Source organism: Ammospiza nelsoni, chromosome 16, assembly GCF_027579445.1.
Source record: "Ammospiza nelsoni isolate bAmmNel1 chromosome 16, bAmmNel1.pri, whole genome shotgun sequence".
NCBI lineage: Eukaryota > Metazoa > Chordata > Aves > Passeriformes > Passerellidae > Ammospiza > Ammospiza nelsoni.
Window position 1 is genome coordinate 6867691 of NC_080648.1, and position 21900 is coordinate 6889590.

The 21900-nt window shown below is 38.9% G+C and overlaps 1 long non-coding RNA gene across 2 annotated transcripts in view; it reads right to left on the reverse strand.

Moving 5' to 3' along the window:
• The window catches only part of LOC132080513 (uncharacterized), a 50190-nt gene that overhangs the window by 12295 nt on the left and 15995 nt on the right, over nt 1-21900 (reverse strand). The window contains exon 4 of one of the 2 annotated variants that reach the window (XR_009419573.1): nt 20673-20907. The exons of the other annotated variant lie outside the window; for it this stretch is intronic. This is a non-coding gene — a long non-coding RNA (uncharacterized LOC132080513). Of the gene's footprint in view, nt 1-20672; nt 20908-21900 lie in introns of those variants that run through there. 2 annotated transcript variants of the gene reach the window in all.

Sequence of the window (21900 nt, forward strand, 5' to 3'; positions counted from 1 at the left end):
CTATCATCATGTCTGCTGTAGGTACAACACTTACGTTGGTAAAACAGTTGATTCTAGAGACAGAGGTTCTGCTAGTTCCTAAACAAAGAGATAGCAGTCCAATCATGTTAACATGATTTCATTTACAATGAAAATACACTACTTCATTGTGCCAATTTCCTCATAGAGAAGCCTTACTAAAATAAAATTTTATTTACATTCCCATCAGGCAGAATTGGTAACATGAGGAGAATTTCTACTGTAAAACAAGTCTAAATCTCTGGCTTGTCTTGGTCTGCATTTTCAGGGGTACCCTGTATGTGTGCAAAGTAGGGAGGATCAATACTGGCTCTCTGCAGTGTATTTGAGATGTGCATTTAGGAAGACATGCTAAGAAGGAATTTTACTAGGGGATTCTGCGTGCAATAGCTATAGGATCCTTAAGCTATATTTGCAAAGGAAATTTAAATTCCAGAAGGCAACAAAATAATGCCAATTCCACAAGGTATTCTGCAAATATTGTGTAGTAGAAAATTTTTCTCCCATGGATCTTATTTAAATGAAGAATGAGAGAAAAACCAGCCAGAATAGTTCCAATAAAGTCATTTGGCCAATATCACATGACAGTTTCCAGACCACAAATTATTTTCACTTTTGACACTATTAGACTGCTTATAAAAAAATATACATGCCTGTGGATTTGGTATCTCCTATCTGAATACTTGAATTTATGAAGTATATTTTAACCAATATTATTTAAACTACTTGTTAAAGAATTAGAGCTTCCACAGGATACTCAAAAGGAAAACTCAAACACACGTGTGAGAAAAAGAGAAAATGGGGATACAGAGCTGACACACACAGCACAGATGTGTCTGAGCTGCTGCCTGCAATGGGAGACTATTGCAGAGAGCAGTGAGACTTTTGGTGTGTCACCTGAGCAAACAGAGCAGTGTGGGGCTGGTGCAGACACCTGCCCTGGTGACAATGCAGTGGCTGAGGAGCAGCTCAGCACAGAGGACATAAAACCAAGTGAGCAGGTCACTGGATCAAGTCAACAAATCTGTTCCCTTCTGCAAAAGGGAGAGAAGTCTCTTTATGTTTGAAGAGGTCAGCTCTGAGTCTTGTGACCTTTTCCTTTCATAGGTTTGAAGCATTATAAATCATAATTTTTTAATCATTATATATTTTATGTGTAAATCAGGTGGCTGGGGTAGAAAAATCGGTATAACACTCAAACAGAGGTGAAGATTGAGAGAGATGATATAGAGAGCAAATGCATAGGCTGGCCTGAACAGAGCAGTTTGCCTCCTGCTTTATTCCATCTCTTATGGCAATTTTCACCACTCTAAACAGCTGGCCTGTAAAAAGCCTCAAAGTGGCTATTTCAGCCAGTAAATTGTTAAAATCTCTTATTTTGATGCAATGCCTGCTGACAAGATATGGGAAGCTACTTTTCAGAATTGGAGCCAGTAATTCTAAAAAATTCTGCTTTGGTTGCTTTGACATTCCCCACCTTTTTCATTTCCTTGTTTTCTGTCAGTGCTTTTAGGCAATCAAGATTAAGGACTTATTTTACACTGATAAAAAAAAACATTCAAATTAGATTTTGTGCATACTAAAAGCTAAAGGGAGTGTTGCTGCGGAATCAAAACCAAAAGAATTTCAAACTACTGTATTTTGCCTCTGTGAAACAAAATTTAAGATGTTATCAGCCAAAGCTGTTAATCAAATTAACTGGAAACTACAAAGGTGAATAAAAAAATAGAAAAGAATATTAGATATTTTACACTTAAAGCACTGAATAATAATAAGCTTCCACCTGTTAACATATTAATAATGCTGTTAAGAATATGATGTGCTTGACACGGTGCCACAGATTTCATAAGCCTATGCAATTTCTTATCTGTCAAGAAGCACTTTTTAGCTACTGCAAGAAATGTAAGAAGGGAGAAGGGGAAAAATATAGATGAAAAAAATATACTGCATTAAGGCTGGAATGAGATTGTGAAAATCCAGTCACTTGACTCCTTCACCATCAGGCTACATATATTGGAAAATATATAAAAGCCCAACATTGCATCAGGAAATGGATTGTACTGAGTGACCTCAGAGAACTCTTCCATCTGTGCCATTATTAATATGATGCAGACAGGGTAAAACAGAGCTGGCAAAGCAATATATGTTCTAGAGATGATGGATATGAAGGGAGAGGATAATGCTGATAGAAACAATTACTTGGTATAACAGGCAGGGGATTTTGTAAAAGTGCTATGATGTAATGAGGAAGATAAGTTGATATTCCTAAAAGTCAAATTATTAGATTTGTAGAGCTGAAAAAGTAACATGATGGAAGGTTTTCAAGCCAAGCAAATAAATCAGAACAAATAATTTAGCTGATGCTTTGCTCAGAAGAGGTTCTCTAAACTACTGATACTTTCTCCACATATTTTGCTTTAAATTCCATATTTCCATGATCTTCCATGAGACCTGGACTATATGAATTGGTTGAAATATTTTACTGCACTGGATATGTGAAAATGACATGAGTTTTTGAGTTACCTCTACTGGACAAAATTAATTTATTATTTTCTTATGGCTCATGAGTCAAGTGATATTTGCAGAAAAGTGAACTTCGAGTCTTCAAAACAGCCATTACAGCAAAGTTTATGCAGAATTTAAAAAGTAATATATTTACTGTAGGGGTCCCTGGAGGACAAGCTTGATTGCTTATTCAGCAAACCTATCCAACAACCTGTAGTATTAAAAAAAAATAAAATTATCTTGCAGAACTTTGCACCCAAGCATAGTAAAAGGTGACCTGCACTACAGCAGGTGCCCAGAAGGAAACTTAAAGAGGAATGGATGTTTAATACATGCTGTTGATCAAAATTTTTAGTCTAATTAGAAGATGTGTCAGAGAACAAGACTTTTTTTGATAGAAAGTAATTTAGAGCAACTTATGATCCAATAGATACAGAGACACGGTGTGCTACAGAGTGCCACTGTAACTATTGCACAAAGATGTGCACGCTGTACAGCCAGTCTGTGGACACTGTAGGACAACAAGTGGAGAAAAATGTAATCATATTCAGCACAACTCCATCTTAAGGAACCTGCAGGTCAAGCAAGGTCAAGCAAGTGACACCATTGACAGCCTTGGGTCCCTTTCTGTGCCTCTGTCAGGGAAATGCTGCGTTGCTCCTCGCACACTGAGCAAGTCCTACCCTCCTCGATCATTTTCCTGACACTGTGGCCTCAATCATTTGCCCTGTCAACTGTTTAAGCCACCTCAGCTGGGAGCCTCGGTGAGAAGAGGCAGAAGTTCACCTCTGCCATCAGCATTGTGAGCAAGGTCAGCCCAGGGAGAAAGCAAATTACTGCAGAACTTTTATTTTCAATGCCTTCATCCTACCATTGGTCTGCACAGTCAACCCCTGGGGGTTCTAAGAAGAAATAGGCAAAAATACAGACTACCTTAAAAAAAAAGTTATCCTTTGCTGAAGTGCCAGTTTTACTTGCCACAGCTCTGCATTATTCCAGACTGCAGGCACATTTTCCCTCTCAGCCTGTATTTTATGTGAGTGCTCTTGCCATTTCAGTGTGAGGTTCAGGTACAAGGGGAGCTGCTCCCTGGGCAGGCTGAGAGCACATCCCATCCTGCAGGGACAGCGGGCTCTGGGCTGCAGGACCTGGCCCGGAGCTGCCACCACAGCCACGGCTGAAGGAGCCACCCCGCAGTGACCACCAGGCACTGAGTGTCACACCCAGATTGACTGACACTCACTGTGTGTCACACTCAGAGTGACTGCCATGGGCTGTGTGTCACACACAGAGTGACTGCCACCCACTGAGTGTCACACACAGAGTGACTGCCATGCACTGAGTGCCGTATGTGACCACCATGCACAGTGTGTCACTGTGTGTCACAGACTGACTGCCACGCACTGTCACACGTGCAGTGACTGCCAGGCACTGTGTGTCACACACAGAGCGACCGCCAGGCACTGTGTGTCACACACAGAGCGACCCTGCCAGGCACTGTGTGTCACACACAGAGTGACCGCCATGGTGTGTATGTCCCATCCAGAGTGACTGCCAGGCACTGTCACACACAGAGTGACTGCCAGGTGCTGTCACACACAGAGTGACCCTGCCAGGCACTGTGTGTCACACACAGAGTGACCGCCATGGTGTGTATGTCCCATCCAGAGTGACTGCCAGGCACTGTCACACACAGAGTGACTGCCAGGTGCTGTCACACACAGAGTGACCCCCCCGGGCGCTGTGTGTCACGCACACAGTGACTGTCACTGAGCCTCGGCTATGCCAGCAAAGCCAGGCACTGGCAGAGTGCAGGAAGGTGCTCCCAATCTCCAGCTTTCAGCACAGTCCTGCTGTTATGGCTTCAGACAAAGCCAGACTCCTCTGGTAACTGAATATTCGCTGCCCACTGAATGACTGTGCACACCACTGACCAGTTACACAGCAAAGGCGTTGGACAGTAGTGAGGTCTCCCAAGGTGACAGCAAACCAGCACTTTATTAAAATGAGAGGGAGGCTTTGGTTAATTTTTTGCATTAATATCTCTAATTATTAATTTCCAATAGCTGCAAAATACAGCTGACACAGACAGCTTTGAAATACCAGTATTTTAAACATTATCTGTAACAGATTCAAATTAATGTCCTAGGTTTGCAAAGATTAATTCTGCGACAAACTTGTTTTGGTCTTGATGTCTTGATTCTTCTGCTTTTGTTGACAGAAGAGTTTTAACTGGCATGAATGTTCATAGAAATTTAACACCAAAAGATATATGAGAAAAAACTTGTGGGCAATTAATTTTACATTCATAATGAAAGTTGTTGACAGCAGAAGTCTTTTGAGCATTCTTTCACCCTGGAATCAGGAGCAATAATGTATCTACAACTACAGCCTTGACTGGGTCTATACAAATGAAATGTTTGCATAAACAACTTGCCATTAATACAGGAATTTAAAAACACATTCTAAGAGAACAAAATTAAATCTTTCTGAATAACTGGTGTGTTTTAGCAAAACAATGATCTACATGCAGACATTGTACAGCACTGCAAAAAGAGTAAAAGCATGGGATATGTTCAGGTTGTTGCAAATGATTACTTCTCCAGAGTCACAGAACTCTGAAATAAACTTTTTTTTAAAAATTATTATCATATTTTTATTTTTGCAAAAACAAGGGAAAACATGAAGCAATGTGCCAGATTTTTCAGAGGGAAAAAAAAGAGCTTTCAGTTTAGATGCTTCTTATTAATCCTTAAGCATCAAGTTTCAATAACAGCTATTGCTGCTGCCTTCCATAACACCAGAGCACTTCTGTGCTGAGCTTCTGTGCAAATGGAAATGCATTTTGGTACATATCAAAGGAAGTGCAGAAGCATCTCTAACTATTCCAGCACAGAAGGGAATTTTTTAATGCAGTTATAATCAGCTTAGCCATGAGTTAAGGGATACTTAAAGTCCACTGAATAACAAAGCTCATTAAGCCTGCATCTCACAGCCATGGTTATCTATCAAAGATCATCCCAAATTTTCTTTCAGTTGCTGAAAGAACAAATATTTGAATTCATAAGAAACAGGCCCCTAAAGTCTTAAATAGATATTCAAATACAGTTTTTTAGCCCTTACCCACTTTCATTAGCATTTCATTTTATTCCTTTCACTCATTCATCAAGCAGTAGGTTCCTATTTAGGACCATGGAGTGCATCATATGCCCTGCAACAATTACATAGAATTACAGAATGGTTTAGGCTGACATGAACGTTAAACTCATCTAATTCCAAACCCTCATCATGGGCAGGGACACCTTCCCCTATCCCAGGTTGTTCCAAGCCCCATCCAGGCTGGCCTTGGACACTTCCAGGGGTGGGGCATCCACAGCTCCTCTGGGCACCCTGTGCCAGGGCCTCCCCACCCTCACAGGGAACAAATTCTTACTAACGTCCCTCTAACACTGCCCTCTATGATGTGAAGCCATTCCCTTCTTGTCACCCTTATGCAAAGCCCCTCTCCAGCTCTCTTGGGGCCTCTTTAGGCACTGGAAGGGACTGTGGGGTCTCCCCAGAGCCTTCTCTTTATCCAGGCTGAACAGCCTCAGCCTGGCTCCAGAGCAAAAGTGCTCCAGCCCCTAAACATCTCCCTGGCCATCCTGCAGACTCTCCCAGAGATCTGTGTCCTTATGTTGGGAGCCCCAGAGCTGGACACTGTTCCACAAACATCCAGATCCTGACTAGAAGTATCCAAATGTCTTTGGAGGAAAGAACTTGGAGAAAACCTTTTTTCAATAATTAAATTAGTCTTACACAAATCAGTGCTTTCCAAAAGCAAAGAGGGACAGTATCAATACTCCTCCTGACAGGAAACCTGGGACAGACCATGTCCATAAAGCCTTTCCAGTCCTCATATACAAAAACTTCCATAGAAATTTCAGTAGTTTGGAAGTGACTTTTGCAGTTCAGACAGGTGAAAGCTTCCCTGACAAGGGATATGTTTTGTGCCACTAGTTATCAAATTTGCCTAGCCTCAATAAAGCTGCAGAATCCCACAGGGGGCAGCTGTAATGATTTCCAGTGTGATGACCACACTGCCCTAAGGTTCCTTTACATTTACACTGCCTTGCCACACACCTTGACAAATTTTGTTAGGTCTTCCAAATTTCAGCCAATAACCACAGGAGCAAGCAGAGGGAAGGGAAGGCAGGAAATCTTGTGGCACTTTTGAACAGTGTTTGAGGCACATTTGTCAGCTGTGTTTCCTTTGCCCTCTGTGTGCTCAGAAGCTTTGTGCAGAACCTGAGGTGTTACCTTTAACTCTGCTACTCACAAGTTCTCCTGGCATATTCATTGTCCATCCAAAGCCTGAATCAATACATCCATGGCTAAGAACAAGGTCAGGTTGCACAAATATGTGCTGCATGTAGTAGTTTTTTAAGATTTTGGCACTAGATATACCATACTAATGATTTCACAGTTCCTATAGAGCCTCTCAAAAGTGCATGCATTTTCAGATTCAGTACATGCCACATGCTTTTAGCTGGAGATTTACAAGTTATTAGATTGTCTACAGAATTGATAAGAAGCAATTATTTGATATTGCTTGTCTTTAAAAAACAGTCTTTGATGAAACACAACCATACAACTGTAAGTGAAAAGTCCAAAATGTTATTTATACTAAAGTTTGCTGTGATCTACCAAGTTTGTAATAGTTTATGAAGTGCATGCTATAATAACTGTTCTTGACATCCTGTTTTGTTTTTTAAAAAAAACTTGTATTAAGCAATTTTTCCTCACCATCTCAGTTTAAATTAAAACTGTTTTTAATTCTACTGAAATGAAATCTTTGCATATGTAACAAACTTTGTCTCCCAGGTTATAAACATTAAACTATCTTTAAATTTACTGTTTTCTGACAAATGAAGATTTTTGAGCTGATAAATTTTCCTCCTTCCTGTAACATTTTAAAATGCAGTAACAAGTCAACCACTCAGTACAATATCTTTGCCAGAATTTATGACCACAAAACTGCACAACACCGGAGATTACTTCAGTCTAATCCAATAATTAAAGCATGATCCCTGTTATTTAAAATGCTAGACACACAGTATTTCTTACACACAGGGTATTGGCATTTAAAGAGGAGCTTCACAGCTGCACACAGATTTCATATGCCCTCTACTGCTTTTTCATGCAGTATTTTTGCACTCCTGAGTTTGACCAGGAGGAGCTGTGTGGGGGCCCCAGTTGTGGGTTTCTCTGGGTCTGGATTGAAGGCACTTGAGACAGTAGTTCATGTTTGGACTCAACTTATTATTTCTTACCAGTGAAACAGTCTCACTATTGTGAGTTTGGCAGCTTTTCATTAGAAGGCACAAAATGGCCAACAATCTCTGGTTACAAGGTCTTTTAAGACTAAACTATCCAATTAAGAACTGACACCTAGATTATTTTCCTTTTTAAACCCAATAACTGATCCCAAAGAGCCCCCAGTGTGGACTTTTCTACCCAATTACAAAATGCCACCCAAACCCACGGAGAAGAAGGAAGAAGAAGCATGAAGAAGAAACCCAGCATGACACCCTGTGCCCTCCATCTAGCTGCCATCCACAACACACTAAAAATCTCAAACCCTAAATTTCTCACCAAGTGATACACCTACACTGTTCTCTATAACCTATTTCACACTTTTGTGGATTCCAGTCTATGTTGAAGTCTAGGAAACTCTCCACAAATCAGGGTCTGCTCTGGGGTGCCCTGACCCACAGGCTCAGTGTCTGCTCAGGGCACCCCAGAGCAGACACAGAAATATTCCTGGTGCCCTGGGTTTGCACAGAGCTGGTCCCCCCCTGATGGCTCTGGTCCTGGGCAGGCTCAGTTTCCCAGCTGAAGTCAGGCAGAATCCAGCCAGTGAAAGGGAAATGGCCACACTTTGCTCCCCTAACCCGCCATTAGCAGCTCACTGAGACATTTGCATAGCCATGCTAAGAGCAGTGATCCCATCACGTTTTCCCAGACCTGACACTTGCAGGCAGACTCTATTGACATGTTTGGCTCCGTGACCTTTCATGATTTGATTGTGAAGGCAAATTTCACCACCCTCAAGAGAATTGCATTCTAGAAGTTGCCAACTGTAGTTGAAAACTTCTGTCAGTGTGACTGTGCTAGAAACCACAAAGTGAAATATAATACCAGCTGGGTTCGAACACTTTAGAGAATGTTCCAATCTAGCATTTCATTCCTTTGCCCAAACAGGATACCCACAGTATGTCTAACAGCTTGGACTCAGTTTTCTTGGCCTGAAATAATTTTACATCCTGGCAGGATACTTCATTCCCTCTGCAAATCTCTGTCTTTCACTTAATGTTTCTAGAACACAAAATTTTTCACACCACATTTTGCTCATTATTTAGGGGATCCTACATTTCCATCAGGGAGAGCAAAATAATTTGAAATAGTATTGCATTAAAATGTGCCTGTGATTTTTAAAATGCACATAAAGTTGCTTTTGGGAGAATTTCAGACTTCAGCTTCTACTAAGCTTATGATTCATTGTGAAATCTCCTTCCAGCATGAAGATTAAAAGTTGTTCTTTTAAGAGAAGATGTGGCAGATATTGCAGGGTTGATGTGGGGCACAGCTAAGTTATAAAACATTTTATCAAATACTAGACCTTTAATTTCTCTAGTTTCATTGCAATCTGAATTGAACCAAAATGCATTTGGATTCCTCACTGCAGAACATCTCTATAAGTAAGGTAACCTCATTTTCTTCTTCTTTTATTCCACGGTGAAAATGCTCAACTCTCATTAAACAAAACTTTTGACCTGCACTAGTTCATTCTGCAATTTTGAGCAGAGGAAGCATACTGAAGAATAAGTGGGAGGGGATGGAAATTATTTCCATTTTAAGTAGTTCAAAGGTAGTTAAAATGTCAAACTTGGCATACTTTCAACCCAATAAAATAAAAAACATGAATCAGTGCAGAGAAAAATATAGCATGATAAATAAATAAATACTCCTACACACACTAATGACAGAGTGATTTCAAAATCAAATGCACTTTTCTAACCAAACTGTAGAAGCACTCCCCAGTTATTTTTGGCTAGATATGTTCCCTAGGATTGTCCCTGCTTCTTGAGTTGAGCAATCATTTTCCATTAACATTTTTACCAGTCCAAATTATTCACTTAGCTTTGTTGAAGGATAATGCTAGATGCTCAAAATCATGACTGACATAAATGTATTCCAGTCATTTGTGGGTTAGAGCTTCTTTCAGGTGATTTCCACAAGACAGAGATTGGTTCCAAAAAGACTGATTACCCATACCATATCCTTATGCATAAAGATGTAATAATCACAGAATATGGGAAAAAGTGAGGTGGAAAGGGTGTTAGACCATTTAATCCATTCATTGTAGCTTATGATTCAGAAAGAAATTTGCATAACCTGCTCTAAAAGATTTTCTGTATAACAAGGCTTCCTCAGTTTCCCAAAGCAATATTGCAATGCTTCGGGTCTCTTACTGCTAGAAAAGGATTTTTTTAAAAGCAAATTTTCCTTCAGGATACATTCTTCACTTTTTCCAAATAAATGTCAGAATACATCTCCATTTCTCTTTGCAGTGGCTGACTACATATTTAAAGAGTTTTAATGCGTCTACTCATTTTCCACCATTCTAGCCCCAAAAATGCCAGTTCCTGTCCTCTTAGGAAATATTGAGTTTGCTGTGTATTCTTTATTGTCTCCCAGTCCTTCTCCAAACATTCAGTGTTTTTTTTTTTTCAGGAACAATGCCCAAAACTGAAGCAAGTGCTCTTTACTAAAGGGCTGTGGCTTGTGTTTTGGGTTTATGCTAAATCATATTCCTGATTGTTGCTCATTTTAATTGAAGGTAATAAATGAGATCTCAGGCTCAGGCTCCAAGTGTACACACAGAGTATCTGTACTCACTAAAGCACAGCACTGCTAATATGTGCAAATCTGCAAAGAGCTTTCTACCAGATAATTTACCTATATATCAAATTCAGCCTGGGCCATCATGAAAGAGAGGTCTTCCTGCTCAACTGTCTTAGGGTTGATCCTTTTGTTTAATTTATGTGAGGAGATAAGATTTGTCAAATATTTTAGATAAATTTTTTACTATGTTTTTAAAATATTACTGTTATGTAGGCAGATTAATAAATTAATTTTCACTCCTGATTTATAAACTCCTATTAAAAAACCCCAAAAAATTGAAAAAGCAGAAAATCTAATGACCTTCAAGTGGTCAATTTTTCCAACCACACATTTGAAAAGTATGGTGTGAACACCTTTTCTTACTTTTAACAGCAGGAATGCACTCTCTACTGCAAAAGTCAGAACAAGTTATTACGACTTGCTGGGGAAATAGAGGGATATTACAAAACAATCAACTTCCTTTATTGATTTTACACTTTGCTCATACTCTATAAATGTGGTTCAACTAGCACTGTGAAAGGGAAAGTTCTTCTTTGACACTGCCACATGCCTATTTGTTGAAAGAACATTTCTAAATTAAAAATTTGAAAGCAAACATTCAAGAAAACCTTGATGCAGTTTGACACTATCATAAACCCCATTTTAATTTATATTTAATTTATATGCTTTCTTAAGCTCCTTTATCCAGCACTGTTGCAATAAATCAGTAGTTATTAACACTTTTGAGCAAGTAAGAGTTCATTCAGACTTACAGTTACAATGAAATTTTAAAGCTGGAATAATCCAGAAGCATTCAAGCTAATTCCCTGAATACTAAGAGAAGTGATAGTGCTTCATCATGCATTTAGCAGTGGTGTTATACAGCCCTCACCAGAAATTCAAGCAATTCAACACCTAAAGCATTACAAATGTTTAATGAAATCAATTCTCTAAAAGTCCACATCTATGTTTTATATGCAAGCAATACTTATTTTTAATCCTCTGTTTACTCACATCCCTCTCACATATAAAGAAATTGTTTACAACTTCTTAAACAATTTAAAATCAATGGTGCATGTCAAACAATCCAAAATAACAGCAGTTGTGCTGGTAACTGACTGCATTTTGAGCATGGATGGTGTTTGGAAGCAGAGGAAGCTTTAAAGTCAACAAAATTACCCCAGTTCTACTGGTTCAACTTCACAGGAGTCAGCTGACTGCCACAGAGGAAGATAATTTGTTCCAAATCATTTCAATGCCATAGAGGCACACTCAAGAATGTTATCTTGGGCAGAAAGGGTACCATGAAGTCTGTCTGAAAGCATCAAATAGCATCTGCACTTAGTGTGAAAAACCTAAACCTACTCTTTTTTCACATTCCAAGTCCAGCCTCTTAAAGGAAATGTATTTTTAGCCCTATCTCAAAGAAGGGCAGCTGAGCAGTTTCCTACAGCAGCACCAAGTTGACATAAAGATGATTCCATCTCTGGGTGCTAACCAAATGCCATTGGTAAATGATCAGAGGACATTATGAAGGCTCACCTCTACTGAAACTGAGATCAGCTTCGTTATATTTTATGAACATACATAATGTCCTGTGTGCATGTAACAGTGAGTGATGCACTCGTTAATATGTTTCTTTTTATGCCATAAAAGGCCAGGAACTAAAAATACTCTGGGGAGGCCTCTTTCTCCATATAGTTCAGAAAACTCATTTCAGCTCTCATTCACATAGATCTGCAGTCTCTGTACAGATCAGCAGCATCCACAGAGCTTCCACATTGAAAAGCAAAAGTATTTCCTAGCTCCTAAATATAAACCCAAATCCTGCACTTGTTTCACACACTGTGAGCATCAAGGCACAACTGTATTCTCTTGAGAAAGGTCTGGAAAGAGGATTTACAGCAATTCCTGTGAACTCTCTGAGAAGGACTGGAGCTTGAGTAAGGGCACAGAAACTCTTTCAGAGCAATTCCTTGTTATATGAATAATAAGGAAACAGGAAATTAAAGCAAAGCCAGCAATTCTGGTCAAGTTTCTATTTTTGAAAATATCTCTTAAGACCATTACTGTATTTTAAAAATCCAGTCTCAAAATAGCTATTTTTCTGTGAATTCTGCTTTATCTGAATGAAGGGTATAAACAAGGAGTTTAAGGTTATTTGCTTTTCCTAATGGAAAGGTACCTATCTCTTCCTGTAGAGGCAAGAAATGCTGCCACAAGAACAGAGAATTTAAGGAATGGGCATTACTACCTTGAGTGGGCATGTACTAAGGATTTTATCATTATGCAATTGCACTTTGTTGGATCTCAGTGTCCTGACAGACACACGTTTACAGAACATTATAGCATGAACTCTGTGAAGTATCTTTTGTTGATTGTTTAGGTTCTCATGTCTATTTACACAACACTGCTTCTGTCATTGATTTTCTCATACATGCTACAGAATATCAGATGACTTAACAAGCTGCAGAATCAGATACTACTTATTACAGATAGAGCATAATGAAAGGAGTAGTACTTTTGGTCTGTCTTGCTCCTCTGCCCCCAAATTTTACATTCAGAGAGCTAGAGCTCAACCCAGTAACCTTAACCTTAATATATGGAATACCATAAATATTTAAAAAAAATATTGGTATGCTCCAATTTACTGGAGCTCCAATTTATTTTATTACTAATTGGGACCTATGACCTTGATTCCAAGTAAAAAACATTAAAAAAACATTCTGACCTTAAAAAGATATTAAATAAATCAGTTAATATATTGCTATCTTAACTGTCACAAGGACTTCACCTTTTAAAATTAGAGCTTTGAGGAACAGATTCTAACCACTTTTATTCTGGTTTTATACTGATATTGTTGCATTATGCTCAGAAGGGCTCATCCTGTCTCACAGTACCATGAGATCAGAATCCACACCTCTACAGTCTTCTGCAAAGGTGAAGAAAAGCTAAAAGAGAATGTGCTTTGACTCTGTCCTCACATTTGCAAAGGAATAGCAGCCTGTATCCAAAGCACAATCACTGCCTGCACTTCATCCTAAGCAAAGGTTTCCACAGACAGCAAGGCCTTGCACACAACAGGCAGGATCAGGATCCCAGAGCAGGGCTGGCTTCTCTCAGCATTTGATGTTGCCAAAGCAAGAAAGTTTAACTGAGGTCAACTGGAGGCAGCCTGCACTGGACTGAGGGTTGGGCAGATGACTCTTTGGGATAGACTGCATGCAGACTCAGAGATAAGCATCAGCAGAGATCAATACAGCAAAAGCAAAACCTCAAGAGTTAAGAAATCATACAGCAGCAGCTTGAAAAAAAAAAAAAAAAAGAAAAATCAATTTTTTTTTTTCCTATCCATAAAGCTACTAGCTAGATTATATTGGGGTCAATGCCACTCAGACTTTTCAAATCACTGTACCTTCATGGACCTTATATCATACCTACTGCTCCTATAGCCTCATCTCCTCCCTTTTTCTCTCAAAAATGAGGAAAGCTAACAAACCAGAACCAAGTGTAACTCAGATTTCTTCTTGTACTGCAGCTTTGCACCAAGCTTCCACAGAACTCTGACCATGTTTTGTTGTGGAGGTCTGCCATCCTACAGCCAGGACTGCAGGGTAAGATGTTTTACATTATTATTTGTTTCTCTTTTGACCCTGTAATTTTGGTTGCTATTAAAATAGATTAGCCATTTTCATACTGTTGAATTAGGTAGATGTAATACAAACTGGAAATGTTTGCAGTGTGTCCTAAGAGAGAACTTCCTTAGACAAGCAGTCTTCTGTCTTCAAAATTAGAAATATAATGTAGAACCCATTTAAAAAATCATCTTCTGCTTTATTTTTTCCCCATTGGTGTTTCATTCATAAGATTTAGTTAAGTCAAAAAAAGGAATTTAAAATTTATTAGAAGAACTAGGTAAAAAACACTGTAGAATATTAGGAGTCAAACAGGCTGGAAAAAACATTTAAATTGCTGTGGTATTTTCTACTCTCCACATTTACAGCTCTAGAAAAAGAAGAAAACATATGATCCCTGAAAAACATTTTCTTCTTTCCTCTTCCCCTATTCCTACCCAACAAAAAGAAGAAAAACAAAATATCAGCAACAAATGTAACACTGAGACTCAGACTGGAATTTCCTCTCTATAAATTAAATTACCCAGAGATTCAGCTGATATTTACATCAGTGCCAGGGGAATGGAAGAGAATTCAGCCACACTTGGCTTGAGGAACACCCAGGGCCCTGAGTGCCCTGTGGGACAGGCAGAGGCACCAGAGAGGCTCAGCACAGATTTCCAGCCTGGGCAGCCAGAGGGACACAGCCCTTCTGGGCAGGCTGCTGAGGTCTCAGCTGGGGCAAACCCATCATTTTTGGGGTATTGCTACAACCCCAGACAGTTACAGTCCCGAACCAACCCCACAGGGAACACAACTTCCTTCTGGTAATCACACATCACTTAATCATTGGCTTAAGAAGGTGGCAGATTCACAGATGTCATCTGTTCAAGCACCAGAAAAATTTAGGATGGAGAAAAATATTTCATTCACTGTGTTCTGCTTTTCACCCAGCTTAAATGACAAGTATTTTTAACTTGCCTCAGCTACAGTTTTCTCCTGTTAAGAAGAGCTTTTCCCCGATAAATAAAAACCTTAAAAGAAAGTTTGCAGACATCAATTTGTGGTCAAAAATACAGAAAAAAAAGCTGCTTCATATGCTGCTTATAAATAAAATTTTCTCTTTACCAGACTATTCATCTGTCTCCTGTTTTCTTCCAGCATCCAGGGCTCCTGACACATGATTTGCGGAATCACAATTATTCATCTGAGAGCCCACACAACTGCATGCTCTCAGCTATTGCATTATATAAATTGTGCCTTTGTGTAAATTACACATCACCAAAATTCCTGTCTCATGCATTCAGACAGGCATCTCTTGATTCACTGTTTCTTTGATTTGAGTGCTTGTATGATACCATGTTCTCTTCCATAACTAGAATTTTCTCTTTTTTTTCTCCTTCAAACTTGTCCTGATAACAGTTTTATTTCTCTTTTCATATTATTTGAAATTTCCAGAGCAAGAAATACTATGGGTTGGATGATTGAACAGTATAATGAAGAAAAAGGGGAGAGCAAAAAGCAGACATGGTTTGGATGAGCTGAATTTTAAAAGCTAGAACTTCTGTGCTGTTGTGGTGGTGGTATAAGCAGAAACTTGCAACATTTCCTAAAGACATTTATTTCATCTTCACTGATTTTTATGACCTAAAGTTGTAGCATTCCCAATCTAAAACACACAAATATATTAGCAGAGAAGTCATGCTCCTCTCATTCCTCCCCACTGGTCCGGCTCTGGGGCAAAGCCCAACACAAAAAGCTCTGGAACACACCTGGAACAGGTGGGAATTGTACGTGGCCACCTGCCAGCCTGCCCCCTCTTGTCTGGATTTCTAGTCTGTAGAAGCAGCTCTCTTACAAAAATATTCAATGGCAGAAAGGCCTAAACCAGCTTCACTGGCAGAGCTTATTCTTCAGTGCATGCACCTAGTGCTAGTAAAAATCCTAAGAAAAATTGGCTATTTTGGTTTTTTTACCCAAAAGAACAGCACTTTACCCCATTAGTTTTGTCCACAAGGTAATCTCCTCCTGGTCAGGGTAACAAGCTGCTATCCAAAGGGGGCACAGCTTAATATTTTAAGCTTCATGTATATATAGATTGTTAATAATTGTGGGATGATAGAGGCAAAATAAGTTAATGTCATCAGCTCCTCAATGTCTTCCCTCTTTTTATAAGAATAAAGATTTTTACAATTTCCATAAAAGCTGTGCAACATGTAGAATAACTATCCTTTGAACATAGCACAAGTACTAATGCCCCAATTATTTCTCCCTATGTGACAAATTGTTGATAAATATGTCATTACAAAGCATCTTTTCAGTGTTGTTCCCCTAAAAAAGAAAATGGCAGCTTTATTTCTAGCTGAAAATTACTACAGTTTCTTTTCCTCTACAATTAAAACAGACCTTTTGTAACCATGACTTTTCACATGTCTCTTAGTTACATCTCTGACAAATGATTTATGGTACCTGGAGAGCTACTGCAGGTGACTCTCCTCTGGATGATATTTAGTTATTAAAACAAGGTTGTGGTTTTTTCAACAAGTGCAGAGAAAGGGAACGAGTGATTTCTCATTTACTTACTCACTTTGAGGGAAATATTTCCTTCCCAGGAGGGGCCATAAATTATAGTGATCTGAAGCATCCATATTTCCACCAGTAAAGGACAGAATTTAGAGCCATTGCTTAGCTGATAATATTAATAGCATTTGAGAATGAAGCTGAGAAAGTTGAAAATAACTTATCCTTTTGATGAAACAGTGGTTGGAAGAAGTAAAATACTGTAGGAATTTGTGCTGAAAAGGAGCAAGGAATGCTTTAGACAGGTGTGCAGAACATGTATTAAAAAGGCACTATTTTACATGCTATCTCCCTATTCCTGTTTATCAAACAGTTGGCACTGAATCCTGCACAGAGAAAATACATCAATTACTTTAGAGTTGACTTTTTTCCCCCCAGTACTCAGAAATCTTTCTTAACATCTTTTTCATTACAAACTCTGTGATTAACCACCAGAGGCTGAATATTGTGGTTGAGAACATAAGCTGGTTTAAATCAGCACCAGCCTTGTGAAGTTGTTCAATAATGTCAGTTTTAAGAGACAACCCCCCTGTCATTAGGTGTGTAAAGCTGCATTATCCTTTTGGCATTTTATCACTAGAAATAATAATGTATAGGGCTGGCCAGCTAGGAAAATCCTTGCCTGCTTTTAATATAGGCCACATATTCTGGGAAGAAAAAAGGCATAAAAAAAAAAAATTCAACAGAGCTTGCTGCCTTAAAAAAAAATAGAATAGAATAAGATTTCATTCCATGGAATAAAGCAGGCCTACATCTCTGGCCACAACTGTTGATTTTGCTTTTCCATGGTAAAGTGAGTGCCAGCACTAAGTGCCACTACCTGGGGGGAAGGGGACACGGTGACACAACCAGAACTGTGCTGCTCCATGTGAATGGCACTGCAGCCTTTGGGCTGGGTGGGAATCTCAGGCTGGCACTGGCCACCTGTGAGAGCTTCAGCTCAAAAAATGGATCTACATCAAATTTACCTTGGGACATATCTTGACAGCAAAGTGAAACATAAGTTAAATCCTTCACAGAAATATTATTGAGGTGGCATATTGATAGCTGGTTTGGGTGGGTTTTCATCACTGTAAAAGTGTCACAGATACACAAACACAGAAATTGATGCAGGGAAATCCTTATTACACCATAAAGTACCCCTCTGTCTGGGAGCTAATTTTTCATAAAAATTGAAGCAGCCTTGTTTTTTTATATATAAACAAAATAAATCTAAGCAATTTTTCCAATAATCAACCTTTTTATCTCTGGAAATAGAGCATTGAGAAATAATTTCTTTTTTGACATTAGCTAACCCAATGAAAAATTGTGATTATTTATTAAGTAATTTTGTTATTTTTAAGTAAACTAAAGCTTGGAAAGTATGCTTCTAATGAATGACATAAATAATTCTCTCCCTGAAACAATTCTATTCTAAATATACAAAAATGCACAGAAGAGACCAATGTGTCCACTTTTGTATCTGAAAATATTTTTATCAGCTATTAACCACTCCCTTTTGAAAAATACAAGCTCTGCCCCAAACTTAGCTCTGCTTTTCCCAAAGTTATTCAATTTTAATTGCTTGAATTAATTGGGGAAAGAAGAGATCAGGGTTATTTTTAAGAAATAGCATGGCTTGGAAAAGCTATGCATATCTAGCTCGTCATGCATGCCATCACTACCCGATACAATTAGTACACACTACAAAAATAAAAAAGGCATTTAATAGAGATGTTGCTGTAAGAACCATCATTTATCAAGCACACAAGTTACCAGGAGGCACTGTCAGAACAAGGAAAGAGGACATGGCAGAGGGCCCAAGGGAAGCATTCCCCCTGTGAGGTCTGGCTGCTCTGCTGGGGGAGCAGGGACCGGACTTTGGGGGTAGAAGCTAAAAACGTGATCAAGGTTTAAACACTCAGATACAAGGTACCAATTAAAGAGCATGTCAAGGCAGGGGGAAAAAACACTTTTCACCCTCCTTTGGGGTCAGGAATCCCTTAGCTCCAGTAGCCAGGCTGTTACTTAGGACCCCTTTTTTCCTTTGTGAGTGTGAGTGACAATTTCTGTTTGCACCCCTCCCCAAGTGACAAAAAGGGCACCACTGGAGCAGGCATGCCCCTGGCTGTACCCAGCTGCAAGGGGAAGTGTCACAGACATGTTTTATGAAAAATCCTTTCCTTAGGATTTTTCCTCCTGAGAAGCTACGAGGCCTCAGGAACAAAATGTAAACATTGATTATCTGCTGCTGTGGAATGCAACAGGTGCATCTGTGGTTGTTTCTAATTAATGGCCAATCACAGTCCAGCTGTCCAGACTGTCTTGGTCAGTCACAGGATTTATTATTCTTTCTTTTTCTATTGTTAGCCAGCCTTCTGATGAAATCCTTTCTTCTATTCTTTTAGTATAGTTTTAATATAATATATATAATAAAATAATAAATCAAGCCTTCAGAAACATGGAGTCGACATTCTTGTCTCTTCCCTCATCCTAAGACCCCTGCAAACACCACCACAGGGAAGGATTGTCCTTTGGCATCACTTACAAAAAGGAGAAGATCATCCCCAAACTGACTGCCAGGCTGGTAGGAAATAGCCTTGGCATGAGCTGGGGCAGCAGGGGAGCTCCCCTCATCTATCACAGGGACATCAATTATATCCTCTCCTGCAGCTCCAAATGGAGATAAGCAGAGACAGTCTGATCATCTGACTCAGACTTGTCCTCTGAGAGGTAGAGTTTCATGTTAGCAGACAGGAAATAAATATTGAAAATATCCTTTTACACTTGCAGGCAAAGGCAAAAGTTACACAGTTCCTGAAGTGAAGCACCTGGTGTCAATATCAGTGGAAATTAATGAGCTGTGCAGCCACCCCGACCTCACAAGCCAAAGAAAAGTTTCTGACTTTGAGACCATTTCTTCTGGCTGTTCTGTAACACCTGCATGGAGACTGAAATGTGAAGAAACCCAGACAAATCTTGATTCATAAAATGAAAGATGTCAGATTTTAAGACCTGATCAGATGATATTATTGTTTGCAGAAACTGTAAACATTTAATAACTTATCTATCTTCAAATTTGATTAAATCCATTACTGTCTCACTACAATGACCTTGTGGACAAATGCATAGATGCAATACGGCAATCACAAGGCAGGGTATGTTACCTTTTGCAGAGGATTCTCCAGTACATGATGGAAAGTAAAAGTTCATTGTTTTGGGGTTTTTTGTCTTGTTTTCATTTTGTTTTTTAACTAGAAGTAAAATATGATTCTCACTGAAAATACCTAAGGAGCAAGACATTTTGAAAAAAACTCCCCACTACAAGGAAAGGTTTCTTTGAGCATTTCAGATCATCTGAGCTGCCACAGGCTACCAACTCTGATGTTCATTCCAAATCTTATTTTTTTATAATACAGTTGTGGAAGTGTTTGCTATAGCAATCCTCAGAACAAAAGAGCACAAAAGATTTCTATTTACTTCTTTAGAATTGTAGCAAAAGCCAGGAAAACAAAGCATCCCTAATGCATCCCTGTAATCTCAGGGAACAAAGGGAAGAGGACGGCACGGACAAGAGGTACAAGCAATGTCAGGATGCCTGAGGTTAGCAACATTGTAAAATAAGCACTGGCATAAACAAGTCAAGGGAAGTGCTTCACATTTAAATTCCTTCAAGCATGTGGCCTTTTCTCCTTATACATGTGCACACATGTGCCTGTAAATGCAGAGTTTTCCAAGGACAGCTGCTTTCACACAACATTTTAATTCTAGAAACCTTTGGTCTTACTCTGTCTTTTAACTCTTCTGAATTTGTGGCAAAACAAGTACATTAAATCAACTTTGAGAAAAAAAAAAAAATGAGAAAACAAACCAAACCAGTCTATTTTCACAGAGTTTGATATCTTTTCCAAAGCTGATATAGTAATGCAAAAAGACAATTAACCCTTATAGAAAATTGTGATCAAGACAAAACTTGGCTCCAAGCTGGATGTTGTAGTTCTGTTCAGACACAGAAAAAAAGATTCAGAGATAGCAATGTCTCAAAGGTAGGCAAGATTTCATTATCCATTTTCTCAGCATTCTATTCTTACATGTTTGTTATTTTTTTCTATATAAAAAATTAATCCGGAGAACTTTCTAGAGTAGTTTCACAGAACCATAATTTTGCAGTCAGAGAAAATCACCACACCTGAATAAAACATGACAAAAAGAATGTCTAAGCTTTAAGAAACATGGCATGTGGAGTTACCAGAGATCTGATGGCAATCAAGCCTTGAAAACAATCCTACAATGAAGCAAAATAAAAATAAAAAAAATAAATACTTCAATAAAATTGCAAACGCTATTGATCATGAATTTGGAAAAATAAAATATTGAGTCATCCTGCTTAGTCCAAAATAAGGGAACCCAAACAAAGTCAAAAATTTCTTCATTATCTTTTCTGCACTTGCACCTCAAATGGGCATTGGAAAGGAGCAGCCCCACCCCAAGCCAGAACCCTGACCTTGGGTTCCTCTCCTTACCCAGCTGGGCTCTGGTAAGACACAAAAGCCACCATGATAAGGAGGAGAGAGAGCACATTTACAAATTTCTAATCTCTTTAAAGTTTTTCAGCAGTCCTAAATTAAATCCCTTTCACCCTTATCACTTTATCCGTCAGAAAATCCGGAGGATATTTGGATTCAGACGTCCATAGCACCAAAGATCTTTCATTACAACACACAAACAAGCACTTTTATTGAACAAGAACCCAATTACTTAACCCAGTTTCAGATTTCATTTTACCCTGCTGCTTCCACCTCGACATGGACCTACTAATCTCTTCTGACGGGCATTGCTACATATCAGTTCTGATACACAGAGATGATTCCTAACCTCCCTTGCAGAGAGCTATTGATTAAATAAACTGAGATGCCCATCTCAGCTTCTTTGGACCAATGAATAACAATGAGGAAATAAAGTTGGGAGATAGAGACCTTTTTCCCTTTAATATGAACAGCATTCAGAAATAGACAGAAAATGAAGGAAAATAATTCAGTAAAAGAAGCAGGAATGGAAACAGCTAAGTGCTTATTGTGCCCTGGATAAATGATTCATTTATTGTATCAGCTAGAGGTTATGCTTCCTTCTTTTCATTTCTCTACTGCAAATTAGTAAACTGTTTCTTTGCTACTGTACTGGATAAATGATGGCATAACTTCAAATTTACCAAGCTGAGGGTTTTGAATATTGGAACAGAAAGATTTCAACCCACTCTGCAGAAGAACTCCACTATGAT